Source organism: Perca fluviatilis, chromosome 3, assembly GCF_010015445.1.
Source record: "Perca fluviatilis chromosome 3, GENO_Pfluv_1.0, whole genome shotgun sequence".
Lineage (NCBI taxonomy): Eukaryota > Metazoa > Chordata > Actinopteri > Perciformes > Percidae > Perca > Perca fluviatilis.
In genome coordinates this window covers 31,921,585-31,933,059 of record NC_053114.1, presented here as the reverse complement: position 1 = coordinate 31,933,059, position 11,475 = coordinate 31,921,585, and the positions used below count along the sequence as shown (strand labels likewise).

Below are 11,475 nucleotides of genomic sequence, written 5' to 3'. Positions count from 1 at the left end.
TTTTAGGTAAAAAATGTAACTTAAAATTGTAAACTGTTGTGTGACTGAGTGAAGGAATGTTTCAATACTGATTAAGCCTAATCAGCATTTGTCTGCCTCATGTCTGTTATTTAGCATGAAAGTATGCTGTAGAAGACTCATTGTCCTCACAGAAAAGGTAACTGTTGTTCCTGCTTTTTGGGGAGCCACTCCCTGCTAGGCCAGACTTGATTAAGACAAAGAATGAGTATTCCTGTAGTTTAGAAACAATTGACACCGCCTTGTTAAGATCCTGTGACCGGGTATGGCCTCAAGACACACAGATTGGGAATTTACACCTTTTCTTTTGAGAGACATCTGACCAATAGGGGAAGATTTCATTTGAGGAACCACCCAGGTGTAGGGAATAAATGTGTGATCCTGAGAATGATTCAGGGCTTCAACTGTGACCCCGCAAGGGGAAGCATGTTGCAGTCCGCTGTTTACAGTGTATTGTTTTGTCATGTCGCATGGCTGCAACGGTGACCCCGCAAGGGGAAGCAGGTTAGCAGACCGCTGTTTTACAGTGTATTTGTTTTGTCATGTTTCAGGACTGATTGATGTAATTCCTGAAGAGGAGGCATGTCATTTCAGTCCGCTGTCAGCTGCAGTGTTTCATGTTGGATTGTTTTTGTCTTGTCGTTTTCATCGTGTTGTTCATTAAACCTTTTGCTTAATCTTTCAATTGGACCCCAGCCTCTCCTTCCTCCTCAGAAATCAAACAACGTCTTTTAGATTTTTTTTTAGATTAGCTGGGAGACTTCTAAACGAGGGCGCACATGTAAGTAGTTCTTTTGTAGATTATGGTGAACTTGTGTGTGTTGTAGCAGTGCTTTGCTATTGAGAACGAGATAGCATGCTAGCGTTAGCATGCTAACACTAGCATGCTAACGGTTGCGGTTAGCCAGCTCGTTTCGGCTAGTGACGTAGAAAGCCGTGCAGATTTTGAACAGCTCACCCGAAGACTGAAGGCAGGACACATTCAGAATCCGTATCTCACTCAAAATAGCATGGATGGATTTTTTTCAAAGTTTGTATGCGTGTGGAAGCACCAGAGACACAAAATAACACCCCAAATCCCAGAAAAAGTGTTTTTTTTCATAATATGGGCACTTTAACAAACATTGCACTTCTCTGCCTCTGGACAACTGGCAGCCACATCCCTCTCCTGCAGTCTCTGATGTTACTTCCCCTCTTCTGCAGCAGGCTGAAAATGCACCCTTTCAGACTACACCTAAACATGCTATGCTAGCCCTTGCTAGCATCTCATTTCCTAAAAACAACAAAACCAGAAAAAAAAAAAAAATGTCTCTGATACAGTGAAAAAACAAACATTCAATAAAAGAAACAAGTGCTTTTTTGGAAAATAAACAATTTCCATAGCTAGACTTTTAAAGAAAATGTACTTGTGATACATAAGAGATGTGAGTTTGGACTGATCCAGACCCAAGTTAGAAACTTTCCCTCCCACTCATCTTCCCCTTACCCATGACATTGAGAAAGTTTATTGGTCCCAGTCAGCGCACTCCCCCGGCCTTATTCCTCCTTCTCTTTGCCGTCTCCTCTGCCCCTCTCTTCCAATGGTGCTCTGTTTCCTTTTGCTTTGTCCTCCATCTCTCTGTCAGCAGGTACCGTCCATCAATACAGAACTGTCAGTCATCGAAGTGACAATTGGCAGCTGTCGATAGTGTAGAGGGCCGCCAGTCAGTATATAGGATTCAACTCCTAAAATGCCATCAGCTGCCAATACATGAACACACACACACACATGCACGGCCCGACATGCACGGAAGCACAAAAACACACTTACCTAATTCTCTTTGGATCCTCATCACACTTGATCATCGCTGACACAGGAAAATGTGGTTTGATAGCAACAAGATCAGATCAGATGAGGAAACAAAGAACAACCTTCTGACTATTCAATCTTTGGCAGCACACACTCACACACACACACACACACACACACACACACACACACACACACACACACACACACACACAAAATGGTACTGATGAAGGTCTTTGACACAGACTGGAGTCACTGACACATGGCTCCCCCTACTGGAGACCTATAAGACCTTTGACAATGACATTCCAGTCCCCGGTTACACTGTCGCACATTAACATTCATCAATTGATTTGATCATCCATCTATTCATTTAATCACTCCACCCTATCTCTGACATCCTTTTCCCCTCACTTTATCAAACTATTCATTCTCTCCTTCCTGCAGCGTTCTCTTACATACTCAGTTGCTAAACTTGTATCTTATACTCTTCCTTTTGATTTATGTTTCCTCCCTTTTCCTGCTCATCATTATTTTTCCTTTCTTGTTTTTTTCATTACCTTAATTCCCTTGGGATTCTTTGGAACAGATCTGAGCAGGCTTGAGCAGAGCACTGACAGAGCCTGTGATACACAACATTTAATGAACATGAACATGGGTAAAACATTCAAAATTCACATACAACTAAATGCTCATGCAGGAGGAGACTGGGGAGGTGGAAGAAGTTACATTTCTGAAAGCAGGCAGCGGTGTAGCAGCAAAGATATAGCAGCGAGGATGTAGCTCAGCGTTGTATGCTGACTGAATGAGCGCTAAATGTTTGAATGGACCGCCTATTGTGAATGCAACGTGTAACTGTAACCTTTCTTCCGTGCCTGAACTACTGTGGCTCTAACTGCCCATGGGTTTGTTTAAAACCTGTATGATCCTCTGACTGCCTGTGTTTCTTGCTCCGTTGTACTTCTTTTTTAGCATTATGGCCGTTGTTTAGATCTCAACAAGTGGTGAGTACAAAGTTATCACAGTGTTGATGACCTCCAATTTTTGTTTCAGTTGCATTCACTGACTATCGATCAGTTTATTTATGTTTTTTCATATCACTACACCCTGGTAAAAAAACCTAAAAACAGTTTTGTTGCAGCCTAAGACTGAATTAGAAGAACCCAGTGCAGCAGAGCAAGATAGAAACAAACAGAACAGAGCAGATGAAAAGAATATACTGACAGGAATTGGGAGAGGACATGTCTGTCTGTCTGCTTTCTCTCTTTTACGCACATGGTGTCCATCCGTATGAGAAATGTGATTACAAATGAGAGTGTGAGTGAGAGAGCGGAGTTCCACAGCTGGCATGGCATCTGGCTTGGCATATCGTTGCCCGGCCTCGCCCGCTGCCTGTGCGCTCTAATGTGGCTGTCGACAAGCCCATTAAGAAGCCATTACTAAATGCTCTGTCTCTGCTCCTCTTCCACGCCTTATAGCACAGGCTCGGGGGAATGCCAGCAACACGGAGGAGAGGAAGAGAAGACGAGGGAAGACAGACAGAAAGGAAAAAAAAAAGAAGAAAAAGAATGTGAAGGAAAAAATGAAGACGGGGAAGTTTGAGAGAATTAAGGAGTAGCTTAATAAAATAATACTAAATAATAAAACTTCTGTGTCCTGTGTCTGTGACGGAGACAGAAAGTGATGGAGAGTAGAGACAATGAAACCACTTTATACTTCATCATCAAAACAGCCAACTATGTGATGAAGTCCTGCCTCAGGGCCTAGCAGGAGAAGGTGTCATGTGAAGTCTTCACTTCAAGACAAAGTTCAGTGCTGGTCTAAATAATGTAGAATCAAATTTTAAATAAAGTATTTCAAAAGGTATCAGAATAAAGGAAGTTGATACATCTGAGGAAGATATTGTTTCAAGTATTTTTTAGAGCTGAAACAATTACTTAATTATTGTTTCTTTTTGGTTTTTAACCAAATCATGCAAAAAAGAAATTACTGGTTTCAACTTATCAAATGTGAATATGTTACGGTTTTCTTAGTTTTCTGTGATTTGGGTTTTGGATAGTTGGTCGGTAAAAACAAGAAATGTGATATGTTAAGTTCACATTTTCTGAGAACTAAAGTTCAGTTAACAGGAAGCAAGTCAAGTATACATCAAAGTCAAAAACTGTGTAATTCAATCACTTTTATATGTTGAATTACTCAACATGATCAGCCGTTGTTCAAAATATTGGACCTTTTTGAGATCCAATTTGGTCCTCAATGACCCCTAGCAAGCCATCCTTAAAATCAAGCATGTTGCTCCAATCCTACAGGATTATTATATATTAGTAATAACGGTATGATTTGTATCATCATTTTAGCCATGGTGTGATCTCAAATCCATGTGACATCTATAATGACACAAAACCTGGCATCTTGTATCATATTATAAAAATACTACACTACCTTATCCAGACTGGCCAAATAGTAGAATTAAACAATGTTTATGAATTATTTTGTTCACAATCAATGAATGGTTGTGAAATCACCAAATGTAAGTACCAAAGCTGCTTTTGGCCTTTTATTGCTAAAAAGGAAAGTGAACTTCTGCATTCATTGAACATTATTCAAGTGATGGGTGTTTCTCACCTGACACAAAATTTATTTGTGATAGAAATAGTTTGCGATATGTTTAGAACGCTGGCACTGTCACTGCCTACAGGCATACATGCTGTCTCTTAGAATGAGTCACCAGATTAGACCTGCTTTTTTTGCACATTCCCATTCAGTGACGCTGAACTTAAAGACTCAAAGAAAGAAAATGTTCATGTGAGGCACTGAAATAAAAACAATATAATAAATACATTAAGCAATCTTTATTTGTACTTCTCTCAGTTTTCTCAGGCCAGAAGGAGGTGTATCACACAATGATGCCTGCCTTGGAGTACAGAGGAGCACACTCAAAGATGTTGTTGGTGGCGAACAGTCTCGACCGGCTGGAGGGAGGAGAGGCAAGGCAGAGAGGACACCAGGAGGATGGATGGAGAGAAATGGGGGGGGAATGGGAAAAATAGAGAAAAGGAAGGACATTCAATCTTGTTTTGCCTTCATCAAGTTAAAATAGAGCAAACATAAGGCTAATAGAAGGTTAAAACAAAACAAACACCAGTGGTCACCCACTTCAAAGGTGTCAAAAAAGTAATTTTTCATCCATTTAAAAAATTCTGCAAACCAATCAAAGGCCCAAGACAATTAGGAGATGACCTGTGTATTCATCTGTATTCAATGGCTGTGCATCTTGCTCTCTTTGTATCTGGATACATACTGAATAATTTCTGCAATCTGAAGAAATTAAATCAAATTGAAGTAGAGTTGTTAAGGATGCAAATATGTAGTGTTTTATGATGAGCATGTGATTATGGGCAGAGAGGCAAAAGTGGTTTTAAGTTGATTTTCTTTATATACTTCTGAACAAAAATACCCTTTTCCAATGAAGATGGCTGAATGACACTAAAGCCAGAGACACACCAAGCCGATAATCGGCCGTTGGACAGTCTGGCGAGGTCGGTGACTCGAGTCTGTTCGGTGTGTTCCGTGCCGTCGTCAGTCTGAGGGGCTGTCGGCGTTCATTTTGGCCGACCTGACATGTTCAATCGGAGACAGGGCAGTCGGGACTCACCCAGAAATGACGAGCAGAATGAGCGTGACTAGTGTCTCTCAAAATCTGACGAAAATCTTTTAAACTGACCTTTGTCGATCTGAAATGAAGACAGATTCAGCAACTGCATGGCCTATTTCTCGCTTAAAATGTTTTCGGAAACACGTTTCAGTGAACTGTTTTAGTACAACATGAGATCGTATTCTGAACGAGCCGCCATGACAGTCTGGCTTTGAATTTCCGGAGAAAACAAACCCATGTGACTCGTTCGTGTTATCAGCTGCCGGTTTTCATTTCTTGGGCAACAATACAGAGTAGCGCCGCCTGCTGCTATGGAGAAGTATTACGTTTCTCAAGTCGGTGTCGCCTCTGTGTGTTCCAAGGCAGTTTTTTGGACCTCGGGGACCCGACTGATCATTCCGACTGGCTTTTCTGTCGACGGTCGGCCGTCTGGTTGGTGTGTCTCGGCTTTAAGGCTGCCGTGAGAGTTTTCTGGCTTTCATAAACGGGGACAAAGGTGCACATCCATCCATTATGATTCACAAATACACTCACCATGTGCAACCTCCCTGCTCTGTGTGTGTGTGTGTGTGTGTGTGTGTGTGTGTGTGTGTGTGTGTGTGTGTGTGTGTGTGTGTGTGTGTGTGTGTGTGTGTGTGTGTGGCAGTGAATTGCTCTTTTCATGAGTGACTGTGACAGGTTTCTCATCAGGCCCTGAAGCCTCCTCGCAGTTAGAGACCATGTACAGCTCAGCCCCCAAACAACAAACACACACTAACATGAACGCATGAACTAAACTGGGTGTAAAAGAGGCAGTTTCCTGTAAAACTACAGAGCACCTGAGACATAGTTGATACCACACACGTAAGTGTGTGTTTGTGCGTCTGCACCGGCTGCTGGAACTAAGCGGGGCTCTTAATCACGGCTGTAACAGGAAACATTACCGGCAGCGGCAGCAGGCTAATGATAAATGCCTGAGTCTCCATGCAAACCCTGACCTCCTTTTCTGCTGTGATGCACAAAAAGCTCTAGCTCTCTCACCAAAACACACTCATAAACATGCATTTGGGTACATACACACACGCATAAGTTTGCATCAACATATACATCTTGACAAATAAAAACTGCTGAGACAAATGCACATGGATAAAAATGCATTGTACGCACACGCACGCACGCACACACACGCACACGCGCGCGCGCACGCACACATGTGTTCCATAGGTGTTTCTGAGCCCACTTTAATAACCAGCATGGGTGGTCGGGGAATGCATTGTGCATATGATGTGCAGTGTTTTCCAGAAGAAGAAAAAAAGATGTGTTAAGGTTGGCACTGAAAGAATATTGCAAGAAAGAAATTGAGAAGTAAATGAGAGAAAGAGAGAGAGACAGGGAGAGAAAGAGAAGTGGAGATATAAGAGTATTAAATGAAATGTAAATGAGAGTGAAAGAACCGAAGAAAGATAAATAAAAGGGAGAAAGAGAGATCAGTACATGAGAGAGACAGATGGTAAAAAAAAGAAGTAAATGAGAGAGGTTTTGCAACAGAGGGAGTGAGTAGTTATAAACGAGTGTAAAGTTTTGATGAAGGACAAACTAATGTCAGGGACTGGGGCGGTGCGGGCTTCCTGCTCCCCGGCTACCACATGTGATCCCGCCTGTCACTCATACTCCATCGCCATGACAATCATCGTAATGCAGACGCCTGGGGGCGGGGACAAGCCTGTCCTTGTAACAAACAGAAGCCCTCCGCAATCTGACGCCAACAACTGCGGAGAAGATCTCACACACATGTTTTACACACACAAACGACCAAACGGTGATGCCACACAAAGAGGAACTCTTGTACACAAAACTTGAAGGAAATTCTAAATTCAGCTTTTCAACAGTTTTCAGTAACAATGATGTAATGTGATGTGATACTGTCACGTTTTTAGAGCATGCTGTGTGTTTTGTGAAACACATTCATTGTGTAATATGCACCATGTGGTTGCCTGTGCATCTGGATACATTTGTGTGTGTGTGTTTTTGTGCTTATTAATGTATTAATTGTATGTATTTATACAGTGTATGTGAGTTTGTGATCGGTGTAATCACATATGTGTGTGTGTATGTGAGAGAGGAGTGAGAGAGAGAGAGACAGCAGAGAGATGGTGTGTGTGTGTGTGTGTGTGTGTGTGTGTGTGTTTGTGTTAGCCATGGGGTAGGGAGCAGGGACTTGTCAAGCTGAAGAAGAGATGGCAAACTGGATGGTGATGCCAGCCCTGTGTGACAGCTCCTTCACACACATATGCACACGCTCGCACGCACACACATACACACATGCTGTAACCCCCCAAACCTACCCTAGCCCACACTCTAAAGCTGTGAAAGCTGGGATGCAGAAAGAAAACAAGACTGGTGGAACCTCCTTTTAACTGGAGGCTGATTGGTGTGTGTTTGTGGGAGGTGGTGGGCTGGTGGGGAGAGAGAGGGGGGGAAGGGGGGGTTCAAAGTGTCACATCAATTTGGGGCTGTGCTGTTTCTGAAAGAGGCTAACCCCACTGCCACTTAAGCTTAGCACAACAGTGAACAGCATACTGTCAGACAGGACACATACATACAGTACACACACACACACACACACACACACACACACACACACACACACACACACACACACACACACACACACACACACACACACACACACACACACACACACACACACACACACACACACACAGGTATACTTGCAGAAATGCAGGCACACAGTTATAAAGTTTTTACAGTAGTCAAATTCCAAACCCTTCACAAGGTGTATGTGTCGCGTTGTCATTTTGATTTACTACTGCAAAACATTCTTATTATATTAGAAAAATATGTGTTCCTTCAGCACCACGTGCCATAATACAAGATAACAACACATATTGACAGTATTTCTGGTAATTTTACATACAGGATGAGATTAGTGCAGCAAGGCTTGAGAAACGCAACACCATGGAAACAATCGCTAAACAGATCTTGATGCATTTTAAGACTGATCTTAACATCTACACACATCTACACACAGTTGATGTACCGTACGCAATCCTAGTACAGAATGCATTTGCTTGTCTGTGTGTGTATGTATGTGCGCATGCGTACTTTTGTATCTGAAAACTTACTAACTGGTCAGTTCTCCAGGACAGGGCATGACAATAAATTAATACTTTCTTAAATTATTTCAATTACCTTTACAAAGGATAAATCAATAACTGCAATTATTCACACAGGACATAAATATCACTCTACTGGGCAGACATTAGTAAATGTATGTTTATACAGCATGTATGTAAGCACGCACACACACACACACACACACACACACACACACACACACACACACACACACACACACACACACACACACACACACACACACACACACACACACACACACACACACACACACACACACACACACACAAAGTTGAGCTACATGCCATTTTCTACAAATCTATCAAAGCGTTTGCCTGAAATTATATTTTGGTGGGATGTTCCATTGTGCCTCTGAGCCCAGAGCGCAAGCAGCCAACTGAGGGGAGGTTGCTGGTTAGAAGCCCCCAGGGGTGACCTGGCCCGGGCCCCAGACCACTTTAACCACTCGTCTCCATTAACAGGCTCCCAGATATCATTATGCTCCCTGGGGACCAGGCGTGCTCTAACCAACCATTTACCCTCTCTCCTCTATTTCTCGCTCTCATTTCTCCCTCTCTCTGCCATGATGTTACTCAATGAAAAAAGACAGCGGGGAGAAAAAATATGAGATTGATTTATTTGCTTCAGTGTTCTTTGGGATGGAGTCCTCTCCCTCGCTTTCTCTTCTGTTTCTCTCTCTCTTTCTCTGCAAACTCAAACCAATTAGTGAGCAGAGCACTTGTAGCGGGGAATGTAGGGCAAGCGAGGAGTAATAAAAAAGTATTGACTTTTCTGTGACTGTACGCGGCGTGAAAGGGGTGCCGCGGCCTTGTCCGACATGAAAGGAGCTCCATTAATTTCACTTATTTCACCCAGGCCCCTGTCAGGAGGCCCTAATGCATCCCAGGCGCACTTCTCACATGCAGACACTCAGACAGCCCAACGCAGCTCGTGCCTAGTTATACCAAATGAGTTTACATTATATATCTGAGTGAGAGAGAGAGGGGAGTGCAAGAGAAAGGAGTAATTTCTAATTCCCTGGTTGAGACACAAAGCGAGGCCTTTCATACGTAGCTAATTTTGCCCCAGCCTCACCTCCTCATGCTCCTCCGCTTTCTCTCGCCCGTTCTGCATCACGTAAAAGCCACAGTTCCAGGAAAATGACCTACAGTACCAAAACAGGACCGCAACAACGCCTGAGAATAGCATAGTAAGACTTTGTTTTCAATTTCCTTACAAAGGTGTAAAATAATAAACTGTAAAATAAATGTTTTTTACTTTTTAGAAACAACCTTATTTTAAAGGGGTGATAGAATGATTATATAGGGTATTTCACACTGTTCCTTAAGGTCTCCTAATGGGGTATGTAACATTTGTTGGGCTGAAAATGGCGTGGGTGATATTTTATTGGGCCTTATGCATCCCTGTGTTTTGGCCCTATTTGTAAAAAGAGCTTTTCTTCCAAATATGGTATGCTCATGAATATTTAGATGAGCTGATTGGTTGAGCGAATCCCCATACACGCACATTAGAGACGCGACAGAATCTCATATTCCAGACACTGCAATGTTTCATTACCAAATTCACTTCTGAGACTTTTTTTTCCGAGAAATCAACTATATAAAGCTGAAATATGGGCCGTTTTACGAAAATTGATGGCTAATTGCAAATTTGGTAAGACGTGTCGGACTTTAGGAGCTCCACACAGTCTGACGAGAAAGTGGCAGCCTGCTGGGCTCCATACACAGGGCAAGTCACCCTTTGTCGATTACTGCACTACCGGGGCTCCGCGGCCAGCTGCCGGCATAACTATAATATATTTACAGTTTGAATTTCGTCACGGCACTTATATCACAGCTACCCCAAGGTCTTCCAAAGCTAACAAAAGCTAACAGTCCAATTTGAATTTAAGGCATTTTTATGAACGTGAGGGGTCTTGTTAGGAGGAGCAGCTAGCTAGCTATATGTCCCATTCAATACAATGGGAAACAATCGCAGCTAGTTAGCTACACTTTCGGCATAACTATAGTATATTTACGGTTTTAATTTTGTCACGCCACTTATATAATATCTACCCAAGGTCTTACAAAGCTAACAGTTGTGTCCGATTTGAATTTAAGGCATTTTTATGAACGTGAAGGGTCTTGTTAGAAGGAGCAGCTAGCTAGCTATGTGTCCCATTAAATACAATGGGAAACGATTGCGGCTAGCTAGCTACACTTTCGGCATAACTATAGTATATTTACAGTTTGAATTTCGTCATGGGATGTATATTACAGGTTCCCCAAAGCTTAGCTAACACTTATCGGATTTCAGATATCAATTTAATGCATTTTTGTGAATTTCAGAGGTCTCGTTGAGGAGGAGGCTAGCTAGCTCTCATTGATGGACTCCAGCTCACCGCGGGCTCTATCAATGAGACTCGTGCACAAGAGGCATTTATTTCCCCGATTGTTTGTCTAAATAACTCAACACACATATCCATTACAAGATTAACTGGAACTTGCTGTAAGAGATTGCGGGCGTAACAAGCTCGCTGACCGCGCTCTAAGTCACACACCGGTCATTTAGCAGGAAGAGGGGAGGGAGAACAGCGAGCTGCAGGCCCTGGAGCTCTGTCAGGGCAGCGGCGTTTGGTAGTCCAGTCACCCAGAAAGGGTGAGTTTGCGCGGGTATGGAGTGCCGTGGGCTGCCAGCCGTGACGGAGCTCAATCAAGCTCACAGCAGGCCGGGGTCTGTGAAGTAGGACAGGCAGGGCGGCGATGTAGCAACCCAGGCAGCACCGGCCGCTGAACTCCGACACACAGTCGGACAAAATTTGCAATTAGCCATCCATTTTCGTAAAACGGCCCATATTTGAGCTTTACATAGTTGA

At 42.9% G+C, this 11,475-nt stretch overlaps 1 protein-coding gene across 4 annotated transcripts in view; it reads right to left on the bottom strand.

The window, feature by feature from the left end:
- Positions 1-4,643: 4,643 nt before the first annotated feature.
- Positions 4,644-11,475, bottom strand: part of spata17 (spermatogenesis associated 17) — a 48,175-nt gene continuing 41,343 nt past the window's right edge. For all 4 annotated transcript variants that reach the window (XM_039794229.1, XM_039794231.1, XM_039794228.1 and 1 more), the window contains exon 10: positions 4,644-4,779. The gene's annotated coding sequence lies outside the window, so the exon portion shown is untranslated. The remainder of the gene's footprint in view (positions 4,780-11,475) is intronic.